Below are 15,961 nucleotides of genomic sequence, written 5' to 3' on the forward strand. Positions count from 1 at the left end.
TAAATCATAACATGACAGACAGCAAGGTGACAGTGCTAGTTACTGTAAATCATAACATGATGGGCAGCAAGGTGACAGTGCTAGTTACTGTAAATCATAACATGATGGGCAGCAAGGTGACAGTGCTAGTTACTGTAAATCATAACATGATGGGCAGCAAGGTGACAGTGCTAGTTACTGTAAATCATAACATGACCGACAGCAAGGTGACAGTGCTAGTTACTGTAAATCATAACATGATGGGCAGCAAGGTGACAGTGCTAGTTACTGTAAATCATAACATGATGGGCAGCAAGGTGACAGTGCTAGTTACTGTAAATCATAACATGACAGACAGCAAGGTGACAGTGCTAGTTACTGTAAATCATAACATGACAGACAGCAAGGTGACAGTGCTAGTTACTGTAAATCATAACATGATGGGCAGCAAGGTGACAGTGCTAGTTACTGTAAATCATAACATGATGGACAGCAAGGTGACAGTGCTAGTTACTGTAAATCATAACATGATGGGCAGCAAGGTGACAGTGCTAGTTACTGTAAATCATAACATGATGGGCAGCAAGGTGACAGTGCTAGTTATGTAAATCATAACCTGATGGGCAGCAAGGTGACAGTGCTAGTTACTGTAAATCATAACATTATGGGCAGCAAGGTGACAGTGCTAGTTATGTAAATCATAACATGATGGGCAGCAAGGTGACAGTGCTAGTTACTGTAAACCATAACATGACAGACAGCAAGGTGACAGTGCTAGTTACTGTAAATCATAACATGATGGGCAGCAAGGTGACAGTGCTAGTTACTGTAAATCATAACATGATGGGCAGCAAGGTGACAGTGCTAGTTACTGTAAATCATAACATGACAGACAGCAAGGTGACAGTGCTAGTTACTGTAAATCATAACATGATGGACAGCAAGGTGACAGTGCTAGTTACTGTAAATCATAACATGATGGGCAGCAAGGTGACAGTGCCAGTTACTGTAAATCATAACATGATGGGCAGCAAGGTGACAGTGCTAGTTACTGTAAATCATAACATGATGGGCAGCAAGGTGACAGTGCTAGTTACTGTAAATCATAACATGATGGGCAGCAAGGTGACAGTGCTAGTTACTGTAAATCATAACATGACAGACAGCAAGGTGACAGTGCTAGTTACTGTAAATCATAACATGATGTGCAGCAAGGTGACAGTGCTAGTTACTGTAAATCATAACATGATGGGCAGCAAGGTGACAGTGCTAGTTACTGTAAATCATAACATGATGTGCAGCAAGGTGACAGTGCTAGTTACTGTAAATCATAACATGACAGACAGCAAGGTGACAGTGCCAGTTACTGTAAATCATAACATGATGGGCAGCAAGGTGACAGTGCTAGTTTATGTAAATCATAACATGATGGGCACCAAGGTGACAGTGCTAGTTACTGTAAATCATAACATGACAGACAGCAAGGTGACAGTGCTAGTTATGTAAATCATAACATGATGGGCAGCAAGGTGACAGTGCTAGTTACTGTAAATCATAACATGATGGGCAGCAAGGTGACAGTGCTAGTTACTGTAAATCATAACATGACAGACAGCAAGGTGACAGTGCTAGTTACTGTAAATCATAACATGATGGGCAGCAAGGTGACAGTGCTAGTTACTGTAAATCATAACATGATGGGCAGCAAGGTGACAGTGCTAGTTACTGTAAATCATAACATGACAGACAGCAAGGTGACAGTGCTAGTTACTGTAAATCATAACATGATGGGCAGCAAGGTGACAGTGCTAGTTACTGTAAATCATAACATGACGGGCAGCAAGGTGACAGTGCTAGTTACTGTAAATCATAACATGATGGACAGCAAGGTGACAGTGCTAGTTACTGTAAATCATAACATGATGGGCAGCAAGGTGACAGTGCTAGTTACTGTAAATCATAACATGACGGGCAGCAAGGTGACAGTGCTAGTTACTGTAAATCATAACATGATGGGCAGCAAGGTGACAGTGCTAGTTACTGTAAATCATAACATGACCGGCAGCAAGGTGACAGTGCTAGTTACTGTAAATCATAACATGATGGACAGCAAGGTGACAGTGCTAGTTACTGTAAATCATAACATGACAGACAGCAAGGTGACAGTGCTAGTTACTGTAAATCATAACATGACAGACAGCAAGGTGACAGTGCTAGTTACTGTAAATCATAACATGACAGACAGCAAGGTGACAGTGCTAGTTACTGTAAATCATAACATGATGGGCAGCAAGGTGACAGTGCTAGTTACTGTAAATCATAACATGACAGGCAGCAAGGTGACAGTGCTAGTTACTGTAAATCATAACATGATGGGCAGCAAGGTGACAGTGCTAGTTACTGTAAATCATAACATGACAGACAGCAAGGTGACAGTGCTAGTTACTGTAAATCATAACATGACAGACAGCAAGGTGACAGTGCTAGTTACTGTAAATCATAACATGACAGACAGCAAGGTGACAGTGCTAGTTACTGTAAATCATAACATGATGGGCAGCAAGGTGACAGTGCTAGTTACTGTAAATCATAACATGACAGGCAGCAAGGTGACAGTGCTAGTTACTGTAAATCATAACATGATGGGCAGCAAGGTGACAGTGCTAGTTACTGTAAATCATAACATGATGGGCAGCAAGGTGACAGTGCTAGTTACTGTAAATCATAACATGATGGGCAGCAAGGTGACAGTGCTAGTTACTGTAAATCATAACATGACAGACAGCAAGGTGACAGTGCTAGTTACTGTAAATCATAACATGACAGACAGCAAGGTGACAGTGCTAGTTACTGTAAATCATAACATGATGGACAGCAAGGTGACAGTGCTAGTTACTGTAAATCATAACATGACAGACAGCAAGGTGACAGTGCTCCTTACTGTAAATCATAACATGACAGACAGCAAGGTGACAGTGCTAGTTACTGTAAATCATAACATGATGGACAGCAAGGTGACAGTGCTAGTTACTGTAAAATGTAATGTGATCGGCGAGGTGACAGGGCTAATTACTGTAAACTATGCTACAGCTGTTCTCAGCATTTCATTTGAACTCTTGTGATGTATTTGTGCCCTCAATCTTTATTCACTGTTTCAGTGAGAAGTGTAGTTACTCAACGCACTGCTCTTAGTCTCTTGTTTAAGTTCTCTTTTTTCTCTTTTTGTGTGCCCACCGAGAGAGGCTGCAGTTTTCCAATTTGAGTGAGATCAGAGACTGACCATTTGCATGTGTTATCACGGCGTGTAGTGTAATTTATTCTGAGAATGAATTGACAGAGATACATTGAAACTGAGGAATTAGATGTCCCGTTCAAACTGATGCAGGCATCTGCTTCAGACCCAACTTAATCTGGAACTGAATAATAAAAGTGGAGCTGATGATTGCAGCCTATCAAACAGCCAGGCTCAGAGTAATCAGTTAATGTTGCATCAAGAATGATATTATTGAAGTATTTTCAGAGACAGTTAGGAGACTGAAGAGCTGCAAAAACTTCACAAATACTTTATCCAAAAACTGCAAAATATGAGAACCTCATTATAACCAGTCTCCCTGGGAGAGATCCTCTTTAACACAGGCAACACCGAAAGGCATCCTCATTCACACCAGCATCACGAGGGAATCCCCATTAACACCAGTGTCACTGGGGAAAATCCTCCTTAACACAAGTGTTACCGGTGTCCATCCCAGGAACAGACAGAGTGAGACTCCCCTGTATTTCCTAAACAGACAGTGCGAGACCCCCTCCCCTGTCTGTGTAACTGAAAGCAGACAGTGTGAGGCCCTCCTATGTTTCCAGGAACAGACAATGCGAGACCCCGCTGTGTTACTGGGAACAGAGAGTGCTGTTACGACCAAGGTGAGAGGAGTGCACTGTTAATTCAGTCCCACAGGTCACAGCATATATTTACATTTTCCCACTTACTGAAACAGTCAATCAGATACTCTATTTTTCCCCAGAATAAAGCACAGCAACCAGGTTTCTTCAATAAACAATATAATTATCAGCTTATTGTAAACCAAGTCTTAACCAATAATAAAGTGAAACATACATGCAAATTGAAATGCTAAAGCCCCTTATTTATCTGAGCCCTTAGGCACACGCTCATACATACACAACCAGTTAACCAGAAAAACCAACAAGAGGGAAAAACATACTTGACCTCGTCCTCACCAATCTGCCTGCTGCAGATGCATCTGTCCATGACACTATTGGTAGCAGTGACCACCGCACAGTCCTTGTGGACAAAGTCCCATCTTCACATTGAGGATACCCTCTATCATGTTGTGTGGCACTACCACCATGCTAAATGGGATAGATTTCGAACAGATCTAGCAATGCAAATCTGGGCATCCATCAGGTGCTGTGGGCCATCAGCAGCAGCAGAATTGTACTCAACCACAATCTGTAACCTCATGGCCCGGCATATCCCCCATTCTACCATTACCATCAAGCCAAAAGACCAACCCTAGTTCAATGAAGAGTGCAGGAGGGCATGCCAGGAGCAGCACCAGGCGTACCTCAAAATGAGGTGTCAACCTGGTGAAGCTACAACCCAGGACTACTTGTGTGCCAAACTGCATAAGCAGCATGCGATAGACAGAGCTAAGTGATCCCATAACCAACGGATCAGATCTAAGCTCTGCAGTCCTGCCACATTCAGCCGTGAATGGTGGTGAACAATTAAACAACTAACTGGAGGAGGTGGCTCCACAAATATCCCCATCCTCAATGATGGGGGAGCCCAGCACATCAGTGCGAAAGATAAGGCTGAAGCATTTGCAACAATCTTCAGCCAGAAGTGCTGAGTTGATGATCCATGTCGGCCTCCTCCTGAAGTCCCCAGCATCACAGATGCCAGACTTCAGCCAATTCGATTTACTCCGTGTGATATCAAGAAACGACTGAAGGCACTGGATACTGCAAAGGCTATGGGCCCTGACAATATTCCAGCAATAGTACTGAAGACCTGTGCTCCAGAACTTGCCGCGCCCATAGCCAAGCTGTTCCAGTACAGCTACAACACGGACATCTACCCTGCAATGTGGAAAATTGCCCAGTTATGTCCTGTACACGAAAAGCAGGACAATTCCAACCCGGCCAATTACCGCCCCATCAGTCTACTTTCAATCATCAGTAAAGTGATGGAAGGTGTGATCAACAGTGCTATCAAGCGGCACTTGCTTAGCAATAACCTGCTCATAGACACTCAGTATGGGTTCCGCCAGGGCCACTCAGCTCCTGACCTCATTATAGCCTTGGTTCAAACATGGACAAAAGAGCTGAACTCAAGAGGTGAGGTGAGAGTGACTGCCCTTGACATCAAGGCAGCATTTGACCGAGTATGGTATCAAGGAGCTCAAGCAAAACTGAGGTCAATGGGAATCAGGGGAATACCCTCCGCTGGCTGGAGTCATACTTATTGCAAGGGAAGATGGTTGTGGTTTTTGGAGGTCAATCATCTGAGCTCCAGGACATCACTGCAGTAAATCCTCAGGGTAATGTCCTAGGCCCAACCATCTTCAGCTGCTTCATCAATCACCTTCCTTCCATCATAAGGTCAGAAGTGGGGATGTTCACTGATGATTGCATAATGTTCAGCACCATTCGAGACTCCTCAGTAAAATTTGCCCCACACAAGTGCCAGGCAATGACGATCTCAAACAAGAGAGAATCTAACTATCTCCCCTTGACATTCAATAGCATTACCATCACTGAATCCCCCACTATCAACAAACTAGGGGCTACCATTGACCAGAAACTGAACTGGAGTAGTCATATAAATACCATGGCTACAAGAGCAGGACAACACTCAAGAACCTTGACACCATCCAGGACAAAGCAGCCCACTTGATTGGCACCCCACCGACAAACATTCACTCCCTCCACCACCGACACACAGTGGCAGCAGTGTGTACCATCTACAAGATGCACTGCAGCAATGCACCAAGGCTCCTTAGACAGCACCTTCCAAACCTGCAAACTCTACCAACTAGAAGGACAAGGGCAGCAAATACATGGGAACACCACCACCTGCAAGTTCCCCTCCAATTCACACACCATCCTGACTTGGAACTATATCGCCATTCCTTCACCGCTGCTGGGTCAAAATCCTGGAACTCCCTTCCTAACAGCACTGTGGGTATACCTACTCCGCATAGACTGCAGCGGTTCAAGAAGGCAGCTCACTACCACCTTCTCAAGGGTAATTAGGGATGGGCAATAAATGCTGGCATAGCCAGTGATACCCGCATCCCATGAATGAATAAAAAAAAGGATTTTTGTTTACAGCTGTTACAAAGAAATAGAAGGAATAAAAAAAACACTTCGGCTGAAAAGAAGGTATGGAAGGAAGTCTTTTGTTTTGGTGAAGTGTCCCAAAGGCAAATTGGTGGCTGTCAATGGAATCTTCCTCGAACTGTTCTTTCCAGGCAATGTGGATGATCACTCTAGGTAGTCTGTCCAAGAGATGCAGCACAGAAAGCTCCAGTCAGGCTTTACAGCAGGAAGCAGCAACATGGATTTTCTTAGGTCTTATTGCAGCATTGTAGCATGAAAGGTTTCTTCAAATAGAGGAGGCAACAGGAAACACACTTGATGCAGGAATTTTTTTCAAGAGAGTAAGATATCAGCTGTCTTCTCCTGGCAGGCATGCAGCAACTGACATAACGTAACAGTTCAAAATGAAACCAAAATTCTTCAGAAGTAAGTCACATGACAACCACAAATCTTGGCCTGCCACGCCTTTGCAAACATTTTTTCCCAAATCACTGTGGGCGGCACAGTGGCGCAGTGGTTAGCACTGCAGCCCCACAGCTCCAGCGACCCGGGTTCAATTCCGGGTACTGCCTGTGTGGAGTTTGCAAGTTCTCCCTGTGTCCGCGTGGTTTTCCTCCGGGTGCTCCGGTTTCCTCCCACATGCCAAAGACTTGCAGGTTGATAGGTAAATTGACCATTATAAATTGCCCCTAGTATAGGTAGGTGTTAGGGAAAATATAGGGACAGATGGGGATGTGGTAGGAATATGGGATTAGTGTAGGATTAGTATAAATGGGTGGTTGATGGTCGGCATAGACTCGGTAGGCCGAAGGGCCTGTTTCAGTGCTGTATCTCTAAACTAAAAGCAAAATCCCTGATGGGTTATTTGGACAGAGGTGCCTTGCAGTCTGTTTACATTTCACTCAGTCCAAAACCTTCTGTTGACGTTCCTTTTTTTAAAAAAACACAAATATCAGCAATCTGCAGATAATTCAATGTCCATAATTCCCCGTGTTACTGGGAACAGACAGTGTGAGACCCTCCTGTGTTACTGGGAACAGACAGTGTGAGACCCCCCTGTGTTACTGGGAACAGACAGTGTTAGACCCTCCTGTGTTACTGGGAACGGACAGTGTTAGACCCCCCTGTGTTACTGGGAACAGACAGTGTGAGACCCTCCCTGTGTTACTGGGAACAGACAGTGTGAGACCCTCCTGTGTTACTGGGAACGGACAGTGTTAGACCCTCCTGTGTTACTGGGAACGGACAGTGTTAGACCCCCCTGTGTTACTGGGAACAGACAGTGTGAGACCCTCCCTGTGTTACTGCGAACAGACAGTGTTAGACCCCCCTGTGTTACTGGGAACGGACAGTGTTAGACCCCCCTGTGTTACTGGGAACGGACAGTGTGAGACCCTCCTGTGTTACTGGGAACGGACAGTGTGAGAACCCCCTGTGTTACTGGGAACAGACAGTGTGAGACCCTCCCTGTGTTACTGGGAACAGACAGTGTGAGACCCTCCTGTGTTACTGGGAACAGACAGTGTTAGACCCCCCTGTGTTACTGGGAACAGACAGTGTTAGACCCCCCTGTGTTACTGGGAACGGACAGTGTGAGACCCTCCTGTGTCACTGGGAACAGACAGTGTGAGACCCTCCCTGTGTTACTGGGAACAGACAGTGTGAGACCCTCCTGTGTTACTGGGAACGGACAGTGTTAGACCCTCCTGTGTTACTGGGAACGGACAGTGTTAGACCCCCCTGTGTTACTGGGAACAGACAGTGTGAGACCCTCCCTGTGTTACTGGGAACAGACAGTGTTAGACCCCCCTGTGTTACTGGGAACGGACAGTGTGAGACCCTCCTGTGTTACTGGGAACGGACAGTGTGAGAACCCCCTGTGTTACTGGGAACGGACAGTGTGAGAACCCCCTGTGTTACTGGGAACAGACAGTGTTAGACCCTCCTGTGTTACTGGGAACAGACAGTGTTAGACCCCCCCTGTGTTACTGGGAACGGACAGTGTTAGACCCCCCTGTGTTACTGGGAACGGACAGTGTGAGACCCTCCTGTGTTACTGGGAACGGACAGTGTGAGAACCCCCTGTGTTACTGGGAACGGACAGTGTGAGAACCCCCTGTGTTACTGGGAACAGACAGTGTTAGACCCTCCTGTGTTACTGGGAACAGACAGTGTTAGACCCCCCCTGTGTTACTGGGAACAGACAGTGTGAGACCCTCCTGTGTTACTGGGAACGGACAGTGTGAGACCCCCCTGTGTTACTGGGAACGGACAGTGTGAGACCCTCCTGTGTTACTGGGAACGGACAGTGTGAGACCCCCCTGTGTTACTGGGAACGGACAGTGTGAGAACCCCCTGTGTTACTGGGAACAGACAGTGTTAGACCCTCCTGTGTTACTGGGAACAGACAGTGTTAGACCCCCCTGTGTTACTGGGAACAGACAGTGTGAGACCCCCCTGTGTTACTGGGAACAGACAGTGTGAGACCCCCCTGTGTTACTGGGAACGGACAGTGTGAGACCCCCCTGTGTTACTGGGAACGGACAGTGTGAGACCCCCCTGTGTTACTGGGAACAGACAGTGTGAGACCCCCCTGTGTTACTGGGAACGGACAGTGTGAGACCCCCCTGTGTTACTGGGAACAGACAGTGTTAGACCCTCCTGTGTTACTGGGAACAGACAGTGTGAGACCCCCCTGTGTTACTGGGAACGGACAGTGTTAGACCCTCCTGTGTTACTGGGAACAGACAGTGTGAGACCCCCCTGTGTTACTGGGAACGGACAGTGTGAGACCCCCCTGTGTTACTGGGAACAGACAGTGTGAGACCCCCCCTGTGTTACTGGGAACGGACAGTGTGAGACCCCCCTGTGTTACTGGGAACAGACAGTGTGAGACCCTCCTGTGTTACTGGGAACGGACAGTGTGAGACCCCCCTGTGTTACTGGGAACGGACAGTGTGAGACCCCCCTGTGTTACTGGGAACAGACAGTGTGAGACCCCCCCTGTGTTACTGGGAACAGACAGTGTGAGACCCCCCCTGTGTTACTGGGAACAGACAGTGTGAGACCCCCCTGTGTTACTGGGAACAGACAGTGTGAGACCCCCCTGTGTTACTGGGAACAGACAGTGTGAGACCCCCCCTGTGTTACTGGGAACAGACAGTGTGAGACCCCCCCTGTGTTACTGGGAACAGACAGTGTGAGACCCTCCTGTGTTACTGGGAACAGACAGTGTGAGACCCCCCTGTGTTACTGGGAACAGACAGTGTGAGAACCCCCTGTGTTACTGGGAACAGACAGTGTTAGACCCTCCTGTGTTACTGGGAACAGACAGTGTGAGACCCCCCCTGTGTTACTGGGAACAGACAGTGTGAGACCCCCCTGTGTTACTGGGAACAGACAGTGTGAGACCCCCCTGTGTTACTGGGAACAGACAGTGTGAGACCCCCCCTGTGTTACTGGGAACAGACAGTGTGAGACCCCCCCTGTGTTACTGGGAACAGACAGTGTGAGACCCTCCTGTGTTACTGGGAACAGACAGTGTGAGACCCCCCTGTGTTACTGGGAACAGACAGTGTGAGAACCCCCTGTGTTACTGGGAACAGACAGTGTTAGACCCTCCTGTGTTACTGGGAACAGACAGTGTGAGACCCCCCCTGTGTTACTGGGAACAGACAGTGTGAGACCCCCCCTGTGTTACTGGGAACAGACAGTGTGAGACCCCCCCTGTGTTACTGGGAACAGACAGTGTGAGACCCCCCTGTGTTACTGGGAACAGACAGTGTGAGACCCCCCCTGTGTTACTGGGAACAGACAGTGTGAGACCCCCCCTGTGTTACTGGGAACAGACAGTGTGAGACCCTCCTGTGTTACTGGGAACAGACAGTGTGAGACCCCCCTGTGTTACTGGGAACAGACAGTGTGAGACCCCCCTGTGTTACTGGGAACAGACAGTGTGAGAACCCCCTGTGTTACTGGGAACAGACAGTGTTAGACCCTCCTGTGTTACTGGGAACAGACAGTGTTAGACCCCCCTGTGTTACTGGGAACAGACAGTGTTAGACCCCCCTGTGTTACTGGGAACAGACAGTGTTAGACCCCCCTGTGTTACTGGGAACAGACAGTGTGAGAACCCCCTGTGTTACTGGGAACAGACAGTGTTAGACCCTCCTGTGTTACTGGGAACAGACAGTGTTAGACCCCCCTGTGTTACTGGGAACAGACAGTGTTAGACCCCCCTGTGTTACTGGGAACAGACAGTGTGAGAACCCCCTGTGTTACTGGGAACAGACAGTGTTAGACCCTCCTGTGTTACTGGGAACAGACAGTGTTAGACCCTCCTGTGTTACTGGGAACAGACAGTGTTAGACCCCCCTGTGTTACTGGGAACAGACAGTGTGAGACCCCCCTGTGTTCCTGGGAACAGACAGTGTGAGAACCCCCTGTGTTCCTGGGAACAGACAGTGTGAGACCCCCCTGTGTTACTGGGAACAGACAGTGTTAGACCCTCCTGTGTTACTGGGAACAGACAGTGTGAGAACCCCCTGTGTTACTGGGAACAGACAGTGTGAGACCCCCCTGTGTTACTGGGAACAGACAGTGTGAGAACCCCCTGTGTTACTGGGAACAGACAGTGTGAGACCCTCCTGTGTTACTGGGAACAGACAGTGTGAGACCCCCCTGTGTTACTGGGAACAGACAGTGTGAGACCCCCCTGTGTTACTGGGAACAGACAGTGTGAGACCCCCCTGTGTTACTGGGAACAGACAGTGTGAGAACCCCCTGTGTTACTGGGAACAGACAGTGTGAGACCCCCCTGTGTTACTGGGAACAGACAGTGTTAGACCCTCCTGTGTTACTGGGAACAGACAGTGTGAGAACCCCCTGTGTTCCTGGGAACGGACAGTGTGAGACCCCCCCTGTGTTACTGGGAACAGACAGTGTTAGACCCTCCTGTGTTACTGGGAACAGACAGTGTGAGACCCCCCTGTGTTCCTGGGAACGGACAGTGTGAGACCCCCCTGTGTCACTGGGAACAGACAGTGTTAGACCCACCTGTGTTACTGGAAACGGACAGTGTGAGACCCCCCTATGTTCCTGGGAACGGACAGTGTGAGACCCCCCTATGTTCCTGGGAACGGACAGTGTGAGACCCCCCTGTGTTACTGGGAACAGACAGTGTGAGACCCCCCTATGTTCCTGGGAACGGACAGTGTGAGACCCCCCTGTGTTACTGGGAATGGACAGTGAGAGACCCCCCCCCTGTGTTACTCCGAACGGGCAGTGCAAGACCCCCCCTGTGTTACTGGGAACGAACAGAGCGAGAACCCCCTGTGTTACTGGGAATGGACAGTGCGAGACCTCTCTGTGGTACTGGGAAAGGACAGTGCAAGATCTCCACCCACCCTATGTTACCTGGAACAGATAGTGCGAGACCCCCCTGTGTTACCTGGAGCAGACAGTGTGAGACCCCCCTGTGTTACCTGGAACAGATAGTGTGAGACCCCGCTGTGTTACTGGGAGCAGACAGTGTGAGACTGCCCCTGTATTACTGGTAACAGACAGTGTGAAACCCCCCCCACCATGTGTTACTGGGAACAGTCAGTGCGAGACCCCCACCCCACTCTCCCTTGTTGGGAATCAACAGCTTAAGAACCACCAAAGGGCTATTAAGCAGATAGTTGGAGCGAGAAAAAGGAAGCATGAAAAGAATCTTGCAAGGGATATCAAAATCAGCAAAAATGCACTTTATAATTTCTTTTGGGCCTCCTTATCTCGAGAGACAATGGATACGCGCCTGGAGGTGGTCAGTGGTTTGTGAAGCAGTGCCTGGAGTGGCTATAAAGGCCAATTCTAGAGTGACGGGCTCTTCCACAGGTGCTGCAGAGAAATTTGTTTGTCGGGGCTGTTGCACAGTTGGCTCTTGTTGGAGAATCTTCTGAGCTTTGCTAATTATTACTTAACTTTGTAGAAGCAGAAAAACAGGACGCAGCTTGTAGCTAACCTAACCAATGGTCATAAAATGTCGACAGAGCAACTGACCACAATCATCTGGCTTAGGATGAGACAGAGCTAATGATGGATTTTGGGGAAGTGAACGCAGACTGTTCGTTGCTGACTCTTCCGCTTTTATCATGTTTGTGCAACCTAGCCAGAAGTAACGGCCAAATATAGTACCTGGAGTGTGTACGTTAAATAGGGAACAATAGCTTGTTATGCTCAAACTAACGCTCTACTGACCTCGGACTCTGCATGGTGCACAGTCAAGTAGACGGTGTTGTGATCATCTTGTGGGCGTTTATCTAATTGTGAAATTGTTAGCTCTGCCTCTGTTATACTATATAAATCCACGGCGACCTGTAGCTCTTGGGAGTAGCACTGGACCGCCTTTAGGTAAGGTGTGCTCCCCCATGATATCATGCAATAAAGTGTTTGATTCGCAACGTCTGAGTCCGGAGAATTTGTTCAACAATTGGGCACAATCTGGATTTTCTCCAACAGCTCTCCCCTTGTGCCTCTGTCTTTTTTCCTGCCAACTACTAAGTCTCTTCGACTCGCCACATTTTAGCCCTGTCTTTATGGCTGCCCGCCAGCTCTGGCGAACGCTGGCAACTGACTCCCACGACTTGTGATCAATGTCACAGGATTTCATGTCGCGTTTGCAGATGTCTTTAAAGCGGAGACATGGACGGCCGGTGGGTCTGATACCAGTGGCGAGCTCGCTGTACAATGTGTCTTTGGTATTAGGTAAAAGAGAGTGGTCAGGAGAACGATGTGGCCCCATTGAAAACTGATGACTGTGATATTGTCCATGAAAATAAGGAAATGGTGCACATGTTGAATAATTACTTTGTATCAGTTTTTACAATAGAGGAAGAGGTCAGCATGCCGGACATCCCAAGGAAACTATTATTGGATCAGGGACAGGGACTCAACAAAAACAAAATTAACATAACCAAGATAACAGTAATGAAGGAAACAGTGACACTGATGAGTGGCAAATCCACTGCACCAGTTGGTTTCAATCCCAGGGTTTGAGGGAAGTAGGTGAGAACTTACCCGAACTATAATCGTCCAAAGTTCTTTCAATGAAAGATCTGCTCCTTTAGATTATAAAATTGCATATATCCCTCCCCTATTTCAGAAATGTGAGAAAGGGAAACCAGGGAATTATAGAGCAGCTAGACTAATTTCTGTTAGCAAATTACTAGTGTCTATAATTAAGGACAGGGTGACTGAACAGCTTGAAAATTTTCAGCTGATCAGAGAGAACCAGCATGGATTTGTAAAGAGTAAGTCATGCTTGACAAACTGATTACATTTTTTTAAAGAGGTAATTAAAATAGTTGACAGAGAATATCTGTGGAAGTTATTTGCGTGGATTTACAGCGGCATTTTACAAAGTCTCTCACAGCAGACCTTTGGCTGAAGTTGAAGCTGACGGAACTGAAGGCATATTATTGACCTGATTAGTGGCAGGAGACTGAGAGTATGGATATCGGGCAGGTACTCCAATTGGCAGCACGTGACTCGTCTTGTCCCACAAGGATCTCTGCTGTGGTCTCAAATATTCACAGTATTTATTAACAACTTACATGATGAAATAGAAATACCCATATCCAAATTTGCTGATAACACAAAGATAGGTGGTATCGTAAACAGTGCAGATGGAAGCAAGAAATTACAAAGAAATATCAATAAAGTGAATGGGCAAAACTGTGGCAAATGGATTTCAATGTAGGCAAATGTGAGATCATCCAGTTTGGACCTACAAAGCATAGAACAGGGTACTTTCCAAATGATGAAAAGCAAGCAACAGTGGAGGTCCAAAGAGATTTGGGAGTCCAGGTACAGAGATCATTAAAATATCCTGAGCAGGTACAGAAGATAATCAAGAAAGCTAATGGAATACTGGCCTTTGTATCTAGAGGAATAGAATATAAGGGGGTTGGAGTTATGCTACAGCTATGCAAAGCCTTGGTTAAACCAGACCGGTGAGCAATTCTGGGCACCACATAATTGGAAAGACATTGGCATTGGCAGCGTAGATTTATCAGAATGACAAATGTGAGGTAATGCATTTTGGAAGGTCTAATGCAGGTGGGAAGTATATAGTAAATGGGAGAACCCTTAGGAGTATTGACAGGCAGAGAGATCTGGGCGTACAGGTCCACAGGTCACTGAAGGTGGCAACGCAGGTGGATAAGGTAGTCAAGAAGGCATACGGCATGCTTGCCTTCATTGGTCGGGGCATAGAGTATAAAAATTGGAAAGTCATGCTGCAGCTGTACAGAACTTTAGTTAGGCCACACTTAGAATATTGCGTGTAATTCTGGTCGCCACACTACCAGAAGGACGTGGAGGCTTTGGAGATGGTTCAGAAGAGGTTTACCAGGATGTTGCCTGGTCTGGAGGGCATTAGCTATGAGGAGAGGTTGGATAAACTCGGATTGTTTTCACTGGAACGACGGAGGTGGAGGGGGAAAATGATAGAGGTTTACAAAGTTATGAGTGGCCTGGACAGAGTGGATAGTCAGAAGCTTTTTCCCAGGGTGGAAGAGTCAGTTACTGGGGGACATAGGTTTAAGGTGAGAGGTGCAAAGTTTAGAGGGGATGTGCGAGGCAAGTTCTTTACACAGAGGGTGGTGAGTGCCTGAAACTTGTTGCCGGGGGAGGTGGTGGAAGCAGGTACCATAGAGACGTTTAAGAGGCATCTTGACAAATACATGAATAGGATGGGAATAGAGGGATATGGACCCCAGAAGTACAGAAGGTTTTAGTTTAGACGGGCATCAAGATCGGCACAGGCTTGGAGGGCCGAATGGCCTGTTCCTGTGCTGTACTGTTCTTTGTTCTTTGTTCTATACCTGGACTCCAAGGGTTAAGCTATAGAGACAGATTAAACAAACTAGGGTGGTAGTCCCTGGAAATTAGCAGGTTATAGGGTGGTTTAATCAAACTTGTCAAGATATTAAGAGGAACTAATAGGTAGATTAGAGGAAACTATTTCTGTTGATTGGGAAGTCCAGAACGAGGGGGCATAGTCTGAAAAATAGTCTAAAAACCTGTCAGAAGTAAAATTAGCAAACGTCTCTGCGTACACACGATGATAGAAGTTTGGAACTCTCTTCTGCAAATAGCAATTGATGCTGGATCAGTTGTAATTTTTAAATCTGAGATTGATAGATATTTTGTTCTCCAAAGGTATTTAGGAATATCGGGCAAACACAGGTATTATGGAGTTAGGTTACAGATCAGCCTGATCTCATTGAATGGTGCAACAGGCTCAGGGGGTTAAATGCCTCCTCCTATATGCCTACATGCTATATTCCTCAGTGGCTATGGCTTCCAGCTGAGAGTCCTTTTTCCCTTCCTCCTTCTCTCTCTTCTGACCGTTTGTCCTGATCTTCGTGGCCTCTCTTTATCCTCCCAGCGATACGCAATTTTCAGAGGTAGGCCTACCAGGTCACCCATCTCTAGAAGCAACTCGTTTCAGTAAAAGATTTTAAATGAACAGAGAAGTATTTCATTACAAGCCAGACCACTCCCTGTAGATTATTCATACTCTAGTGTCATGCTAGGACCTGCCAAGAATGAGGCACATTAATTTTGTCATGTGCGTTGATTTTAAATTGTTGGTGGA

This window comes from Heterodontus francisci, unplaced genomic scaffold (genome assembly GCF_036365525.1).
Source record: "Heterodontus francisci isolate sHetFra1 unplaced genomic scaffold, sHetFra1.hap1 HAP1_SCAFFOLD_742, whole genome shotgun sequence".
NCBI lineage: Eukaryota > Metazoa > Chordata > Chondrichthyes > Heterodontiformes > Heterodontidae > Heterodontus > Heterodontus francisci.